Source organism: Rutidosis leptorrhynchoides, chromosome 3 (assembly GCF_046630445.1).
Source record: "Rutidosis leptorrhynchoides isolate AG116_Rl617_1_P2 chromosome 3, CSIRO_AGI_Rlap_v1, whole genome shotgun sequence".
In the NCBI taxonomy this organism is placed as follows: Eukaryota; Viridiplantae; Streptophyta; class Magnoliopsida; order Asterales; family Asteraceae; genus Rutidosis; species Rutidosis leptorrhynchoides.
This window is the reverse complement of record NC_092335.1, coordinates 151,808,649-151,828,326: the sequence shown is the minus strand read 5'-3', so window position 1 is coordinate 151,828,326 and position 19,678 is coordinate 151,808,649.

Genomic DNA, 19,678 nt, shown 5'->3' with positions numbered 1-19,678 from the left:
CAAGTGGGATGACTTATGCAAATCTAAAGAGAAAGGTGGTCTTGGTGTGGTTCGGCTCGAGTCACTTAATAATGCTCTTTTGTACAAATGGAGGTGGCGGTATGTTTCTTGCAAAGAATGGCCATGGGTCAAGACTCTTCAAGCAATTCATGGTGATCAACCGGACGGTTTCAATCCCGTCATTAAGGCTTCGGTTTCGGGTACGTGGGCTAATATTAATCGTTTCTTTGTTAAGCTTCATTTGATAAAACCTTCTGTTTATTCTTCTTTAGCCATTAAGGTTGGAATTGGGTCTAGCACTCCCTTTTGGACAGCTTGTTGGTTAAATGGTACCATTTTACGGGACTGTTTTCCACGGTTATATGCCCTTGAATCTGTTAAGAATTGCATGGTTTCGGAGAGGTTGTTTAATGGCAGTTTGGTTTGGTATTGGCGTCGCCCCATTCGATCAGGGGCTGAATATCAGCAACTCACGGACCTTCAAGCTTTAATCGGACAGTTTCATCTTTCTGAGGCTCCGGACACCTGGACCTGTTCGTTGTCTTCAAATGGCAACTTTTCTGTCTCCGCAATTCGCAAATTGCTAGACACAGATAACATGGGAGCCTGGCCTACTCATTGGTGCAAGGTGGTTCCGCCTAAAGTCAATTTCTTTCTTTGGCGCCTCCGGCTTGATCGTCTCCCGGATATGTGTAATCTGCTTGATCGTGGCATCGATACATCAAGTCTTCTTTGTTATTCATGCAGAATTCAAGTCGAGGACATCAATCATGTTTTTTTCAGTTGTGATGTAGCTGAGCAAGTGTGGTCCTTTATCGCTAGATGGCTTGATGTAAATCTTCCAAAATGGCAATGTTTTGAAGATATGTGGCAATGGGTGATGTTATCGTCTCAGAATGCGGCTAAAGTTCTTATTACGGAAGTGGTGTGTTATGCATCTCTTTGGACTCTATGGCGTTTTCGGAATGGGCTCATTTTCAATCCCGGCAGTTTTAAGAAAAGTCATGTTATTGATACGATTGTATTGTATTCTTTTGATTGGCTTTCATCTCGTTATAAGAAAGCCAATCTAAATTGGAACGTTTGGTTACAATTTCCGTTAATGTCTTTGTAATTTTCTAGCGTCTCGCTAGCTTTTTTAATAAATTTTCGGCCGTTCAAAAAAAAAGAATAGTTTACCGTTGAATGTTAAATTATTCAACATCATATGTCATTCACATGTTAACAACAAATGCATTGAATGGTGTCATATGTTATTAAGAGATATAAAACAAACGTGTTTAATGCTGAATGATTCAGCAGTCAGCGCTGAACCATATTTTAACCATTAAGCACCTTAATTTTGTGTAAGATCATACTCAAATCATATTCAGAACACTTATAAAGGTTTATTAAATTTTTTATTCATGTAACATGTTAATATAATAATTTTACCCAATTTCAATTGTTAACTCAAAATAGTTATCAAACGTTTTTTTTTTTTTTAATTCAGAACCAATTTTATTTAAAGACTTTGAATCATTCAACAAATAAACTATTCAACACAAAATAATTTAATTTTATCAAACGTACCTTTAATGTTTAAAATGCATTAAAAAATCAATAGTAGTCGAGCGGTGGGACCAATGTTTTTAGTCTATTGATAAATATAGGCTAGATTCTCATGTCAAATTTTTTTTTTCCTTTAGTTTTTAACTGCAATTTTAACCTTTTTTTTTTTTTTTTTTTTTTTTTTTTTTTTTTCCATTAAATCTCACACCCTTTTTTCACAACCCGACAATCCGGCCGTTTTATATAATACAACATAGATTTAGTTTCTTGTATTATAGGTTACAATTTTTAGAATGTAGGTTACAATAATACAACATTCATGATGGATATATACCTATTATAATGATGTTGATGAATTTAGATTATTGTTCATCAACTAACCCGTGAAATCACGGGTCCTTTGGCTAGTCATAAATTAATTGTTTATGTTTATAAATAGAAAAAAATAAATATAGTAATACACTTTTATGCTCGAATTTTATTTTATGTGTGTATAAAAGAAAAAATAGATAAAAAAGTAATGATTAAAATTATATATTTAACAAAAATCATATGTGATCTTGGTGGGGTCTCTAATCTAAGTCTAAATGAAGCCTTTCGTGGTAATTGTAATCGCTCTCTTTCGTTGACGGGTTCGTTGATTTGGCAAGCTTTGGAGTGGACTTGTGCGTATTTCATATGGCGGAACCGTAACCTCAAAGTATTCTCAAATAAAAGTTGGAATGGTTCTACGGCTCCTATGAAAATTCAATTGAAATCGTTTGAGTGGATCGCTTCTCGTGACAAAAAGGAAAAAAATTGAATGGCTAGATTGGTTAACTAATCCTATTATGTTTTGTATTGTATGAACATGGTGTATGTTGCTCCCTTAGCAACTCGTTTGTTGTCTTTACTATAGCTTAGATTTGAGTATGTAACTAAGCTATAGCCTCGTGTATTTGGTGATCGCTTGATCACCCTTCGTGTTTTCAATATACTTCTTGTTTTTCGAAGAAAAAAAAAAAAAAATCATATGTGATCAATTTTTTAAAACCTGTGATCATTATAGAGGGATAATGACGAAATGATACACGTAATAAATAAATAAATTTATATTTTCTTGAGAAATGAAAAGAAAAATGTGAATTTCTTGGTAAGGCAGGCAGTGAAAGGCGCGTGGTGGCAGGACCCCAGGGTATTACAGACGCGTATTGACGTTACTGTCTCCGTCTAATTTAACATTTTCCGTCTATCTAACGGATGCATATCTTTTGTTTACTTTTGATATTTGATATGGGGAGTGATTCGTACACCACCTGTTTTTAGCCGTACACCACTAAAGGTGCTTCACAGTGTTGTACAGTACAATACTGTAAAACATCTTTGGTGGTGTATGGCTAAAAACAGGTGGTGTACGAATCAACACCCATTTGATATAGTATACATAAAGTATAACTCTGTGAAAACTCTACCAACATTTTGTGAATATACTGAAAATAAAATACGGAATATATGGATATGGATAAGCACGAGTACATAAAATCGTTTTTAAAACGTCTGACATGTCACAGAAAATATATCTGTAGAGATTATATATTAATAATAAAAAATAAAATTGGTAAAGACACCGTACATACTGCTATTTTTATACCCACTTACGTAACGGAGCGAAATTTATATTTCGACAGATATTTTATAAAATTTTGTAAATTTAACAGAGTTATATAGTTTCGTAAACTTAACGCAACTTTACGACTTAATAAATATAACTATAGTGTGCATGTCCGAGCTTAGAATTTTTTGTCCGAGTCATAAAAATGAACTAGAATAGACGTTAAAGGTTATATTTTATTCTTTTCGAGACGACAACATGTTTCGCAAGCTGCTATAGTCATGTATGGTGAACCTATGTGGCCATATGGAGTTTTTTAATACTTTATTGATTCAAACTCTTGATCTCTATTTTTTTTTTAAAGTTAAAAAACTTTTATTAAAAGAAGATAAAACTGTACATCATATAAGCCTTAGAGGCTCTCGAAACTAAACAAATAGACCTGAGCGAATCACTGAGACTATAACTATGTGTGGCTAAACTAAGGAAAACTATAATATACAAAGAACTCGAAAATTAGAACTTTTTATGTAGGAAAAATGCCCACACACTCAATACAGTGCCGACTAGGCGACTACAAAGCAGTGTGAAGTCCCCCACTTAGTTCCTTGATCATAGGAGCCATTGAGAGTTAAGCAAAAAAAACCTACATGTTAACCAATTCCTTCTTTAACATGAGCATAACGGATGGATGCTAAAGGGTCAGTTAGCCATGAGATCCAATCTAAGGATATTTTATTTCCTCGACAATTGATCCACTCGAAGCACTTTGATTGAATATCGGAGAGGATTTTTGGTGAACTAGAAGAGTTGTTTTTGAAGACATGATCATTTCGATTTTCCATAAGAGACAGCTCGAGACCCAAACTACCGCTTGCCAAATGGATGCATCCAAAGGAGATGTGAATTTTGGGTTGGACGCTTTTGATAAATCATGGAGGTTGTCGACTCGAAGATGATCTAAGTTCCACCATTTACGTACTTTTTCTCATACTTCTAATGCTATTTTGCACTTTATGATTGAGTGGTGAAGTGTCTCAATATCCTCGTCGCAGACAGGGCATCCAATAGAATGCAAGTCTAAGCCACGCTTGTCGAGTTCAAAACGTACAGGTAATTTATTTTTGGTGGCTCGCCAAATAAAGATGCTTATTTTTTGAGGCAATAGAGTATTGAGGATTGTTGGATCAGGCGTGGAACTAGTCGCAACAGAGGTTTCATCAATGATCTTCAAAAGGGATTTGCATGTGAAAATAACACTGTTATGGTATTTCCAAGACCACGAATCTGTTTGCTTTTCGGAAGGGACATAATTCCTTACTTTTTCGATTAAGGATTCAAGCTCAGAATAAGTTCTCCATTTCGGTTGATAGGCCCAATCCTAACTGAAAGAGGCAGAACCTTCGGCCCATGTAACACGATCGAAAACAGTGCCGTTTTTGTTGTTCTCCAGCCTGTAAATCCTAGGGAACGCAGCTCGAAAGGAATTTTCTCCGCACCAAGTGTCGTTCCAAAAGCTTGTTTCCTTACCCTGACCTATCACTTTAACAAACGCATTAGTGATATCGCACCCTAATTTAGTTAGGGTGTGTTCCACATTAATGATATTAAACCAAGTTCGACCCGATTTTTTTTTAAAATGTCTTTGGTCCAACCCAAACTTCCATTATGTCCATACACACTTTTGATTATTCAGGCCCAGAAAGAGTTATTAAAAGTAAGGAATCTCCACCACCATTTTATTAGCAAGGCAAGATTTTTTAATTTAAGTGAGCCCACATTTAATCCACCATATTCATATGGTAAGAGAATTTGATTCCATTTAACACAAGTCATTTTCCTTTGATCAAAGGAACCACCCCAAAAAAATCGCGACGCATACCTTCAAGATCTTTGATAACACAAAGCGGGGCTTTGAAAAGCGAAAGATAGTAGAGGGGAAGACTACTCATAACCGATTTGATTAGTGTAAGTCTACCGAAGGAGATGGATTTCGCTTTTCAAACCGATAGGCGCTTTTTGAATTTGTCATAAATGGGTTGCCAACTTTTTTGTAGCTTTAAATTTTCACAGATTGGAAGCCCGAGATAATTGAAGGGAAAAGAACCCTCCTTACATCCAAACCACGAGGCTAGCAAGCAAAGTTCATTTTTGGTAGTTCCAATTCCTTAAACACTACTTTTACCTAAATTTATTTTAAGACCCGAGAGGTCTTCAAAGCATTTTAAGATTTTTAAGGTATTTCTTACATCCACTTTGTTCCATTTCCCAAAAATGATTGTATCGTCGGCGTATTGCAAATGGGACACTACAACTTTATCTTGACCGACCTCGACTCCACTAATTAATTTTTTCTTTAAAGTCGTGTTAAGGATATAGTTTAGACCTTCACTAGCTATGATAAAAAGAAAAGGAGAAAGCGGGTCTCCTTGGCGTACACATCTTTTTGGGAAAAATTGCTCGGTTGGGGAGCCATTTATAAGCACCGAAATAGATGTAGAATTAAGGCAAGCGTTGATCCATTTGATCCATTTATCCCCAAAACCCATGAAACCCATAATCTTAGTGAGAAAATCACAATCTAGACAGTCGAATGCTTTTTCAAAATCTACTTTAAAGATGAAGCTTTTATGGTTTTTTGCCTTTAAATCGTCTATGGTTTTAAGTGCAACTAGGACCCCATCAAGGATGTATCTATCGCTAATGAAAGCACTTTGTTCTTCACCTATGAGCCACAGAACCGTTTCCCTAATTCTATTTGCAAGCAATTTGGAAAGGATTTTGTAGTAACTACCTATGAGACTAATGGATCGATAATGAGAGAAGTTTAGCGGGTCATGTATTTTAGGAATTAGGGTAATGAACGAGGTATTGCAACCGTATGAGATAGTCCCCGATTCCTAAAATCTATTGATAGCATTTAATAAGTCTACTTTGATCATATCCCAAAATTTTGTTAAAAAAAAAAGAAATTGAAGCCATCCGGTCCCCGGTCCCAGGGCTTTATTTTTTTCACATCCCTTAATAGCCTCGAAAACTTCTTTTTCAGTAAAATTAGCTTCAAGTCCTTCAACTTTACAGTGATCAAGCTTAGGTCCGTTCCAGTCATTAAGTTCAAAATCATTTTTTCCTTTTTTTTTCAAAAAGTGTTTTAAAAAATTCAAGGGCTTCATTTTTTATAACCGAAGGGTTAGTAGACCACAGTCCCGCCACATTTACCCCGTGTATGCTATTTCTGTGTTGTCGAGTGCGGATGATAGAGTGGAAATAGTTACTATTCTCATCACCTTCCATTGACCACTTGCATCTCGCTTTTTGTTTGAGTATCTCGTTTTGAGTCTTTTCTTTTTGAAATAATCGTTCACGATCTTGCATCCATTCTTGTCTGTGTTCTTCACTTAGGTCGTTTTGCTTTGCTATAATCTTCCACTCATTTACTTTCTTTGTGAGCTCTTCGATTTTAGAATTAAGTTTCCCTTACGAGGTGGAATACCATTTTCTAAGTTCCATTTTTACGTTCTTCAATTTGTCTTGAAAAACACAATCAGGTTTAGTACTTTTAACTCCCATGTTCCATGCTAGTTTGATAATCTGTTGGGAATCTTTTTGTTTTGACCATTCATCGAACACCTTTATAGGTTTAGGTCCAAAATCCACATCACCATCTTTTAGCCTAATAGGACAATGATCAGTGTATTTCTTGTCAAGCACTAACGCACTAGTTTTCGATCACTGATTAATGAAGTTCTCAGAGACTAAAAATCTAAAGTTTACTGAATTTGCGACCATTATCACTGATTCGAGTGTACATTCTTCCACCAAGGCGGATGTCTAGAAGGCTGTTGTTATTTATGAAATCATTAAAGCGGGCAGCTTGAGAGCCTGAGAACTTTGTATTTTTTCTTTCTGTGGAGAATCACACCTCATTAAAATCTCGTAGGACTAACCACATTACCCCATCACAATTCATAACCTAGTTTAAATCATGCCACAATTTCTTTTTTGCATTATCCGAGTGAGGACCATAAACATTTATCACAATCAATTCGGTACCTGCATCTTTCCATTGTCCTTTTACCTCAATAAAGGAGTCTCGTTCAACAAATTGGTTAGCGTGAAAAATATTGGTATCCCATACCATTAGTATCCCCCCCCCTCCCGATTTTCCTCTTGCATTTTTAACATCATAATTGAAATCAGAGCTGCCCCATATATTTTGAATTCTATTTTCAGAAAACTGTTTGCATTTAGTTTCATGAAGATCAATAAGTTTAGGTTTTTCTCGAAAACAAAGTTTTTTGAACCAATTTTATTTTTCCTTATCATCTTTTCCTAGACCTCTAATATTAAGTGATAATATCTTCATTAAAAACCAAATATAGATAGAAACACGAAAGAGAGTACCTGTTACTGGAGGTTGATTTTCTTTGATACACCAAGGATAGCTCCAATTTGATTGATGCTAAGGGAACTATCTGACAATTAAACTGATGTCTTTTTCGAACTGTTTGGGATTGAGACCGATTTGCCTTTGGTACCTCATTTTACTTTTGGTAATCTAGCTTAGGCTTTGGCATTAAGAATTTTAGATGAAGTATTCCATTTCCTTACATTAGACCATAACGAATTTGATGATGTAGCTTTAGAAGCAGTCTGACCATGGTATCTTTTCCCTTTTTTATTTGAAATTGCACCGTCAGTTTTCTTTAATTTCTTCTCTAGTTTTGATTTACTAAATGTGGTCGAAGATGTTTTAGTGGTGTTGGTTGGGATTTTGGAGTTGAAAATGTGAACAGTGGGGTTAGCCTTATCCTTGATTTTTTCTTCATTGTTTGCAGGAGAGGTTTTGACGACAGGAATGGTGCTAAAGCAGGGATTTGATAATCCTATGTGTACATTATCTACTGGGCTTGAGGGATATGGGTTACTAGACTTTGTTGGGCTAGAATTTAGGTTGTCCCTCTTGGTTGGGCTTACATTGATTGGGCTAGTAAATTGTGATGAATTGGGTAGAGATGGTTTTGATGGGTTATGTGTTGGGCCTGGTGGAATAACACTATCGGTTAATTTATTAAAATTATTTGTGGATAGAAGGTTACCTGAGTCGACAGAAAGAGATCCGTCATTTATGTTTCGTTGTGTATTGAGGTTTTCAACATTTAAGTAACTGGATTTATGGCGGCTTCTATCGTTTGTGCTTGTCTTGGAATTGGAATCGCCTAAATCTTCACTCGAGACAAAGTATACGTTATTCTTAGTTACTTTGGGAGTTTCAAGGCTGTCATTATTGCTGAAATTGCTTGCTGTCGTGGCAAATTGCTTAGATCCGTTTACGAATTCAGGTACGGTGGTCACCGGCGGTGATTTAGGATCTTTATCATTTTCCGATTCATCATCAGAAGATTCTAAGTCCGATACATGTTTCAAGTTGCAATTAGGGTTACTTTGGGAGTCTGTGATATCTGCTTCTTCCATCTCAATCTTAACAATGCTTTGGGTGTCTTCAAAAACTTGCACATAAAAGATTTTTCCTTTAACTTTACTTTCAACTGTTGTGTTAAGTATTTCACACCAAAGTTTGACCAGCACTCTTCCCACAATTAAATTTTGATTTCCATTGAAATTGCAATTCTGAAATTCAAATGTATGGCCATATCATCCAGCTATGATCTTGAAATTTTTTTCTGACCAGCAAGAAATTGGAACCCCTTTGATATTTATCCAGCTTAATCTTGAGGTTTTACCAGGCGTTGGATAATTGGATTGATAGTGTTCACCATATTTGCGAATAAGGTAGCGGTTGTGTTTGTTTTTTTGATGGGAATTGAATCGACTTTTCTGTTTCTTCTCTACCCGTATCCATTCACCTTTTTCAATATCATCGTTAATATGCGGTTTAAAATATGTGAAACGGTTTGTTGTTGCCTGAAAAGGGTGTTGATTTAGGTTGTGAGGGCGGCGGTAGGCTGGCGGAAAGGTTGGGGATAGAGGAGAAGTGGGGAGAGGATAAGACATCTTTTTAGTTTCAATGGAGTCACTTACAAGTGGAAAAGAATCTTTGTGAAGCAGAGGTGAAGTTTTCATAAAAATAGGATCATTTTTGAAAATTTTGAACTTCAAAAGAAAAAGGAAAGAACAACTTCTTCGGTTAATAATTATTTTTAGCGAGTGTCGAATAATGTTGAACCCTGAAAACCTCGCTGGTGATTATATTTTATTGATACACGATATATAAATATTAAAATCCTTCTCAAAATAAAAATAAAAATATTACAAATCCTAAAATGCCTAGAAACTCTAACGGACTCAAAGGTGTATTATATATAATTAAATTTGGACCTAACTTAACTTAAACAAATATGTTTAATAAACCATTTTTTGTAAAATTTGAGGTTAACTTAAACTAATATGTTTAGTAAACATTTTGTTATAAAACTAGTCGAATGATCCGGGATTTCACAGGTTAGTTGAATAACAACAATCTAAACTCATCAACATCACTACAATAGGTATATATTCATCATTTTTTTAATTTTGAAAACCAAGTAAAACTTTATTGATATAACAGAATATTACAAGGCCCTATAATCTATACAATATACAATGTTTTCATACCGGATAGTAGTAAAAAGTATAAGGAAAAGAGTGGAACTATACTATCCAAGGAAAGGGCCAATAACACGGCGACACTTGAAAAAATGAGTGATGTGTGCGAGGTGTAGTACAAAATAGATTTTATTTTACTACGAAATATTGTTAAATACGATACAATTTTACACAAGTTATTTATTTATTTATTGAATGGGATATACCTAAACCTTGCTACAACACTTATAGGCAGTGTACCTAATCGTAGAGTAGTGTAGTTTTTAGTAAGTCCGGTTTGTTCCACTGGAAGCTGGCTTATTTCACACTATATTTTTATATAACTATATTCGTACAAAATATAAATATATAAATATATATATATATATATATATATATATATATATATATATATATATATATATATATATATATATATATATATATATATATTACAATTATTATTATTATAAAAGGGGGTTTTACCGTTTAATGACCGGTTTGTCGATTTTAAAAACTTAAGTCACAGTTAAAACCTAATGCAAAATATTAAATATAAAAATAACTTATTTTAAAGCGTAAATTAAATGACGATAAATAAAAATGCGAATAAATAAAAGTACGATAATTAAAAGTGCAATAAAATAAAAGTACGATAAATAAAATGACGATAAATAAAAGTTCGATGAGATATAAAATAAATGAATTATGCTTATTTAAACTTCCGTAATCATGATGTTTGACTTGTTGATTTTAATTTATTATCATGGGTTAATTATCCTTTGTCCTGGATTATTCGATATGTCCATCTGGTTTTGTCCATAATTGTCCATCGGTCATAATTATAAAGTGCAAAAGTCTTCATCAAATTACCCTTATATCCGAAGTCAAATATTCTAACTAATTGGGGATTCAAACTGTAACAATGTCTTAATACTTTGTTTAATGAATACACCAGGTTATCGACTGCGTGTAATCCAAGATTTTAATACTTTGTTAACAATTACACCAATTACCCTTGAATGTAATCCACCCCTGTTTTAATGAGTCCATTGACTATTAATCCATCCACGTGTCCGGTCAAATGAATAATTGTTAGTATTTATAAATATTCCGCCCACCGTACCCAGTCAAGCGTATGTGGTTATATATAAACACGTCAAATTATAAATCTCTATATTAAATCAAAGAGATATCATTTACTTAATATAAAGCCCATTAATTGCCCATAGTCCAATTTCCACAAGTGTCGGTCTTTTGTCCAAACTCCAATTATGGTCCAAAGCCCAATAACCCCGTCTTTATATTTAGTCCAACATCACGATTACTTTGGCTTAAATAAACATAATAATAACTTAGCTACGAGACATTAATTTAAAAAGGTTGAACATAACTTACAATGAGTATTAATCCGTAGTGTTACACGGACAGAGTTTTGACTTACAAACTTAAAACATTCGCTAAAATAACCTTATTATTATTATTAACTTAATATTAAAATTAAAATTATAAATATAAATATAGATTGAGAGATTGAAGTAGAAAAAGGTGTAAAGAAATCGGCCGAAAACTCGAGCTTTTATAGGCCAATTGTGTCCTGGTTTACTCCGTGATCGCGATGGTTTTCTCCTATATATCTCCACGATCGCGGAGCTCTTGTATCTAGCTCATCCAGGTGAATTAAGGGTGGTGCAGTGTGACCGGAGCGGTTGTAGAGTTTGAACTTGGGGTGGATTAACCCACAATCGGCCATGGGGTCACGAGGATCTGATGAGCTCTTGTATCTAGCTCATCCAGGTGAATTAAACGTGGGCTACTGATAAATATAATATATAATATTATATATAATTAATTTTATATTATATTAAATTCTTGTGCATAGTTGACTTGTAATTTTAGCTCTGTTGAGTCGTACGTTGATAGTTGGTTCATGTCTCGGTTTTGGATTTTCGAACGCCTTTTTGTACGCTTAGATATCTTGTACTTTGCGTTTTTTAGCTTGTACTCTTGTAATTTTTAGACATTTCTCATCAATAAATTGAACCACTTGGATTGTATTTTGTACTTTTTAGCTTTTTGGTCATTTGCGTCTTCAAATTGTCGAATCTGTCTTTTTTCTTCACCTTTTATTATTTAAACGATAATTACTTGAAATCAGAACAATTGTAACTAAAAGCTTGTCTTCCTTAAAGGATAATGCTATGAAATATATGTTCGTTTTTAGCATTATCAAATATTCTCACACTTGAGCGTTGCTTGTCCTCAAGCAATATAGAACTTGAATATAACTTTACTAGAATCACTTCTTTATTCTTCACACTTTGTACATTAGTGATTTTAATACGGCGGTATGAACAATGATAGTAACATTGTGGTTTACAGTCCCACATGACTATGAAAATTTAGATCCTTTAGGAAATTGGATCTTTATGAAAACATTTGATCTTTTTAAAATTCATTCTAGCTTTTACCCTAGATAAGTTTTTTGGAATAACTTTTCACCGGTGTTTGCAAAATATTTTTGTAGGTTTTGCGGGTTTCAGATTTGAAAATTTTAGCTCAAAACTTATGGTTTTGTGTCACCCACTTGCTAACCTTGTATTAGGAAAGCAACACGTCCAGTATAATTGCTCCGTATATTACGTTTCGGTAAACTACCGTCCGGTTGTAAAGGAAAGCGTTGAACAAGCAACTGTTAAGGCAATATCTAATGACATGCTTTTGATTATGGTCTATAACGTGTCGGATGCAATTACTATCCTTTGTAGGAGAAATAGTAAAGATCACCCTATAATTTTTCGGTCTGGCACAAGGTCCTGTCTTCGACCATGCTATGCAACCACCGTTCTTACGGTTGACACCCGATTAGGTTCAGGTGACCTAATGAATTCCGGTGAATTCTTAGGATTTTAAGTTCAATGGTAAGTTCAATGAATTCAGGTGAATTCTTAGGATTTTAAGTTCGACCATGCTATGCAACCACCGTTCTCACATCAAACCACTACCAGCACCAGCACCAGCAGTACCAACAACATCACAAGCCTCAACATCGCAAGCCGCATTACGAGCATCAACATCATACACACCGCAGGCACTGAGGGATACCAACAATAATGAGTGATGAAGTATTAATTCATTATTTCATTTACGTTGAAGAAATATTCTGCGGCGATTATGTAATCTCTAAAGTTTTAGGGATTATTCATTTCTAGTTCCAACCGTAAACCAAATGAGATTAATATAATATTAACTCATTAAATCCATATTACATCTGAGGAAAATATACATACATATATTTTCATAAAGACTGTTATAAAAATTCTTTTGTACAAAATATTACCTGTGAAATTTTATTTTAACGGGTAGGTAATACCCCGAAAAATACTTAAGTTCACATTAATATGTTACACTGTACATTTTCAATGATGTTTCGACAATCGTTAATTATACTCCCTCCTTTCATAACAATATACATCATTTCACAAAATTCAAGACAACCATTTTCCATACCAATTCAATTACATATTCTGATTTTGACAGATCAAAATCCAAGTCAAGATTTAAGAAGTGCTATCAATCTTAAATTCCTACATCCTTCAAAATCATACTTTAAATTCAAACTATACTAGAACATCACTTTCATTCACAGAACTCATAAAGATATTCGTATCATTCAAGATTCACGACGAATTCATTATATGGATATTGACGATGAAAACTTGCGTCTAAACCCTTCAAAATTCTTGAAAACATCTCAACTAAGGAACAATCGAGAGAATGAACCAATCACACGATACATACGAAGAATATATGCATATAGATATGCATTCGGAGGACACTTGAACCTAAGCAAAGGTTTAACACGTATCCGTGTCAGATCCTTTATCATTATTATTACCCAAAATAACTTTACAATCCCTTTTTAAAATAACGAATTTTGTCACAGCTCCAAAAAGACAACTTCAACTTTTCATCCAGAGTAGCCTTATTATAACCTTGATATATACATTGTCTTTTCGCTATCGTTACTGGGGAACCTTTTATATTCCACCACATTAGTTGTAAGCTTACCAGCAAATTTATTGCTCTTTGACTTAAATCTCTCTGAAAGATCACTATAAAACCTTGTCATGTACCCATCTACATCTTGTAACAATAATTGTCATACCAAACCCCAGGAAGCATCAATAATTGTTCTTGAATCTCACATCATTTCTGCATATACATATAACGTTATTTCCTGGAATTATAATTCTGAAATCCAGAATAGCACTTCAGCCTACGAATCAGTACTATGAAGTTTTGAAAAAGCTGAATGAAGCAGCATAAACTGTAGACAACCGTAACAGTCAAAATTTGATGATAAAGAATATTGTGTTAGCAAAGCACAGAAAAAGAGAAGGTTTGGAACTGGAAAACGGATTGAGCAAACCCTGAAGGAGGATGTGGATAAATCACAAGGACAAAATCTACCTTCAAAGAATCCAAATGATTCGGTGTCTGCTAAAATCCTTAGCAAATACCTTGCTCCTTACTTTAAAACCCTTGCGGACAATATTCTTCATCATCCTCTTATCTTAAATATTCTAAGATATCATCGTATCTTCCATTATAAATATCCTTCATATTTATGAAGATATTTTCATAACCATTCTTATCTGAAATCATTTATTCCTTCGCGTTATCTGTATCACATCATAAAGAAAACTGTTTTAGTTTCTAAATAACTGAAACCTCTGAGTGTAAAGTATGAATGTTTTTGAAGTAATGTTGGGAACTGAAGCATGAGTTAGTATAATATAATGACACTTGATCAACGTAATTATATTAAGTAAGTCATGCTGAGTTTCTAAATGGAACGTAATGATTCACAGACCATAACGTCATCATGTGCCATGTTACATGACTCTTACATTCAATCTAATCTCTAAACATATCAAGAACATATTCTATTGATAGTTCTATCTTTTCCTTTGGATTCTGGTAATTTCACAAGTCAAATTGTGCTATTATAATTTCTCTCTTAGAGCATTAGCTATGTTCATTCCGAATTTCATATCTATGAATTCTAGACCATTATTCGCTTGACTTGAAGTCGAGAAAAGAAGACGGAAGCATGAAACTCCAAAATATAAGGAAAAATATAAGCACGAAAACAACGCAGAAATTACAAACTGCGTATATCGATGCGTATAGCAATATAAAGACACGGGAAAACTAAGAACACTATAAACCCAAGAGCATAGTAGAAATTAACGGATTCCTCCGGTGGAAGATGAAAAAGAAGAATGACAGATGTGATAGTCAAGAATATATCAAGAATTAAAACTGGATGGAGCATATTGACGAATATTTTGGAAGTACGAAGAAAGGAAGAAAGTATAAAAGATGGGAGATGTGGAAATAAGGAAACGTATGAGGTTGATTTATAGTAAAATATCCGACAGAGAAATCGAGACAGATTATTGCATTAAATTGAAGAGGATCATAATTTCCTTAATCGCCGAAGAATCAAATCTTATATAGATTACAAAGATTTTCTTTAATCCGGAGATCAACCGTGATGATGTCAAAAGATAAGACGAATCCCTATTTTCTCATTTCACTCTTTTACGATAGCTTCACTCATACGTTTCGAGTAATCGAATTAGTTTATCCATATTTATCAATCATGATAAAACCCTATGAATCAACTTATATTCGTCATAATAACATTCTTATTGTTAGCCATGACGACCTCGATCAAATTTCGGGACGAAATTTCTTTAACGGGTAGGTACTGTGACGACCCGGAAATTTTCGACCAAATTTAAACTTAATCTTTATATAATTCCGACTTGATAAGCAATGAATTTTAATAAATCTTGAACCTCCGAAAAGAGTTTTACACAAGCTTTTGGTCACCCTTTTATTCCGACGATTCACGAACGTCATAACTTGATTTAATTGTTTAATTGTTTAATTATTGTGTATATATATATGGATTTATATATATTTAACTTGAAAATATGATAATTAAATATCTCATTAAGTATATTAACAAAGTATTATATATATATATATATATATATAATTTCATACTACTAATTTAAAGAGTTTTCAAACAATATATATATTACTATTTAAACGACGTAATTAACTTATGTTAAAATATATTTACATATAATATATTACGAGTGTAAATACATCCTTAAAAGTATTTAATACACTTTATAATATACCAATACATATAAAAATAGCTATACTCATATTTCCGTTCAATTTCCTCAAAGAATTCTACTCGCATTCATACGGTATTTTTACCCGTATTATACACAGCTTCTAAAAGTATTTACTATTGGTATATACCAATAGAAATCTGCAATTATTTGTGTAATATGTCATCCATAACCTAATCAATTTAATATGTCATGCATGACTTAATACAATTTAACTTATCTTAGATATTTTCACTAAAAGCCAAAATTATAAGCTTATAAATAAGGACCATTATTACTCAATTTTACTCCACATTTTCTTAAACTAAAAATACATACTTGAATGCTCTCATATCATACTTCAATCTCAGAAACTTTCCTCTTCATAATCAAGGTAAAATACTTCTCAAAATCCTTGTTCAATTCCTTGTATAGTTGCTATCTTATTATACTTATAAAACTTGTAAAAACTAGAACTTGTTTTGGTGAACACCAAGCTTGTTTGAAAAACTAATCTAATCTTCCTAAATTAACTCTAATAACACTTATTTATATGTATTATGATGTTATATTAAGTTAATATAAGAACTTATAACTTGTACATATGAAGAACACCTTGAAACTTAACATATATCCTTTAATCTCCATTCGGTAAAAAGCGGGCTGTTTTGGGTTGGGAATTAAAAACCTATATTAGACTTTGAGTTAGAGGCTAAGACTTTGGAAATATGTTAATATATGTAAATAAGACTTCCAATATTTTTTTCATGATTTTAGACAAAGTGGAAGTATTTTATCAAAAATCATATATTGGGCGGATGCCGGAATTTTTCCAAATCTGTCCACCGACACAAAAAGAGGGTAAAGCTCTAAAAATTACTACTTGGGATGAACTTTTCGAATTGGTTTTGTAAAATTTACTTCTTAATGAATCCATAGCAATTTGATTCACTTTAAACGGAGTTGTAATGAATATTTGGCGAGCAAAACAAAATCTGCTAAAATTAACGTTGTATGGACGAAATTTATATTATAAAAACTATATTAACCATATCCTTGTTAACTTTTCCTATATCCTATATATATTTGGACATGTTATCGATAGTATAACAAAATATTATAATCTTGGTTAATTCTGTGATTGTATATATGTATAATAATATTCTTGGTACGCCCTAATACAATAAGTATACAATACGTTTTGATAAATCCTAAGACAATACGTACACAATACATACACAATACGTCTTAGTTAATTCTAAGACAATACGTATACAATACATCTCTGGGTTGATGCAAAGACAATACGTATACAATACGTCGTGGGGTAATTCTAAGATTATATATATACCTATTATTGGACTGTTGGACTTTTCGGATTATTTTGGATTACTAACAAAGGACTACTAACAATGGACTACTAACATAAAATGTTAAAAATTATTATATAAGTATTCTGTGAACTTGCTTTATTTTATTCATATGTCGTATTATTATCTGAATCGTTATTATTGTTATAGGTTCGTGAATCCAAGGACGACGGTCATATTTTTAATAAGTTGAAAACTTATTATTAATATACTTTTACTACTGTGAGTATATAGTCCCATTTTTAAACTCTACAAATATTTTGGGATGAGAATACATGCATTTTATATTTTACGCCATGGACACAAGTACTTAAAATATATTCTACGTTGAGTTGTACCACCTTGCATATCTTCCCTAATAGCTTGGTAACTAATATTTACATGTTATAAGAACATGTAAACGCGAATCCTATTGATAGATCTATCGGGTTTGACAACCCCAACTGGGCTAGTCGCTCTAGTATCGTAAACGGTTGCATAGTACCTCGTTTTTACTACACTTGGTACAGTGTAGGGAGATTTCATAATAAAGGGAATATGCCACATTAATGGTTAAGTATGGTTACCGAAGCGCTCAACAACTTATAGAATACTTTTATACACTTGTGAGTGTACATATATTTATAACTATGAAATCTTGTGGTCTATATTTATATCGATGATAAACCTATATATCTCACCAACCTTTGTGTTGACTGTTTACGCATGTTTATTCTCAGGTCCTTAAGAAAGTCTTCCGCTGTTGAATTATCTGAGCAAGCTGTGCATGGAGTCTCATACTTTTATTTAAATAAAGTGTTGCATTCAATAAAACCTTTGTCATGTATTATATTCGACTGTTACATCACGTGTGTAGTATTTGGAAACCGATGTATTTTGAGGATTATTTCTTAAATAATCGCCCACTTGTTTAAAACATGCATCATGTATAATAGTGATGTGCTTTTTATGAAACGAGTGCAATATTTTCTAAAACCTATCATATAGAGGTCAAATACCTCGCTATGGGACCAATGAGAACGTACTGCGTTTATAGTAATACGGACGGGTCGTTTCACCTTTGCACCATGATACACGCGTAAATCAATTCTATCACGGGGTTCTGGTACTGCAACTAATAATCCCCCTGAATTCTATCCACATTGAGATACTCATCAATTAAAGTAATGAAAATTCCACCTCCTATTATACTATTATTTCGCATACCCCTTACCATTACCAATAAGTAATAACCCACACAATAAGGTATGTTCACAACGCTCTGTGGGTCTCGAATACACATGAGGTAAAATAGATCATTTTCATTTACCTTTTCTTTATTCCTACCTCGCTGTGTAATCGAGTTTGCTAAATACCTATGGATCACTCTAAGCTCAGCTCTATTAATATCGGTATAAGAGTAAGATCCCCCACGAAATCGGTTATGGCTAGTCATTCTACTCCATATTCCATTCATATCAAAATTTTTATCAACCCTTCTACCATTAATTATCAACCTTTGACAATCATTAGGTACTAATTTCTCAGGCGTATATATACACAAAGCCTGAGCCATATCTAATACTGACATATGGCGCATCACACCTCCTAACAAAAATCTAATAAAACTCAGATCGGTTAAGCTAGCTACCCGATCATTTATTTCAACACTACATAATAATTCCACGCACCATTTCCTATATACAGGCCTACGTATAGTAAATAAACGTTCCCAATTATTAAAAGTAGAATTACCATACCTTTGGTAAAGTAATTCCCTGATTGGTTCGGCCAATCCCACTATTTCTAACGGTTCCCAATCTATTACCCTGGGCACTTCAACATCCTTAGACTGAAGAATGTGTAAGTTCCTCTGATATTTTGGATAATCTATCCAATGTCTGTCAAATCTTAAATTAGTGTGTAAATCTACCACTTATATATTTGAATATGAAATGAATTGATGCGGTAGATTTTGTCTGTATTGGTCGTTAATCTCCTGTTCGTCTGCATTCTCAGGAGGAGCATTGTGAGCCTGGGAAGCGGATGAAGATTCACCCCTTTCAGTCTGCAAAACACATTAAACACAATTTTTGTGCATCCAAATATGCATTAGTGTTAGCAAAATCATAGATTGAAACAATCATAATGACATGTTTAATTCAAATTAAACTTTATACGCATTTTCATAATATTAACAATTCTACACTTTTTCAAATAAGCATATATAAAAATGTATACAATGTTCCTTAGCATTTAACTTCTAAAACATGTCAAAAATAATCATTATAGCAATTCAACGAGTTCCAATTGGCATTAATATCAATTAAATCAAGTTCATGCATTTTTGACTAAAAAAGTCAACAATCTTGCTCAAAAATCATGTTTAGGATCAAAGTTTGAAT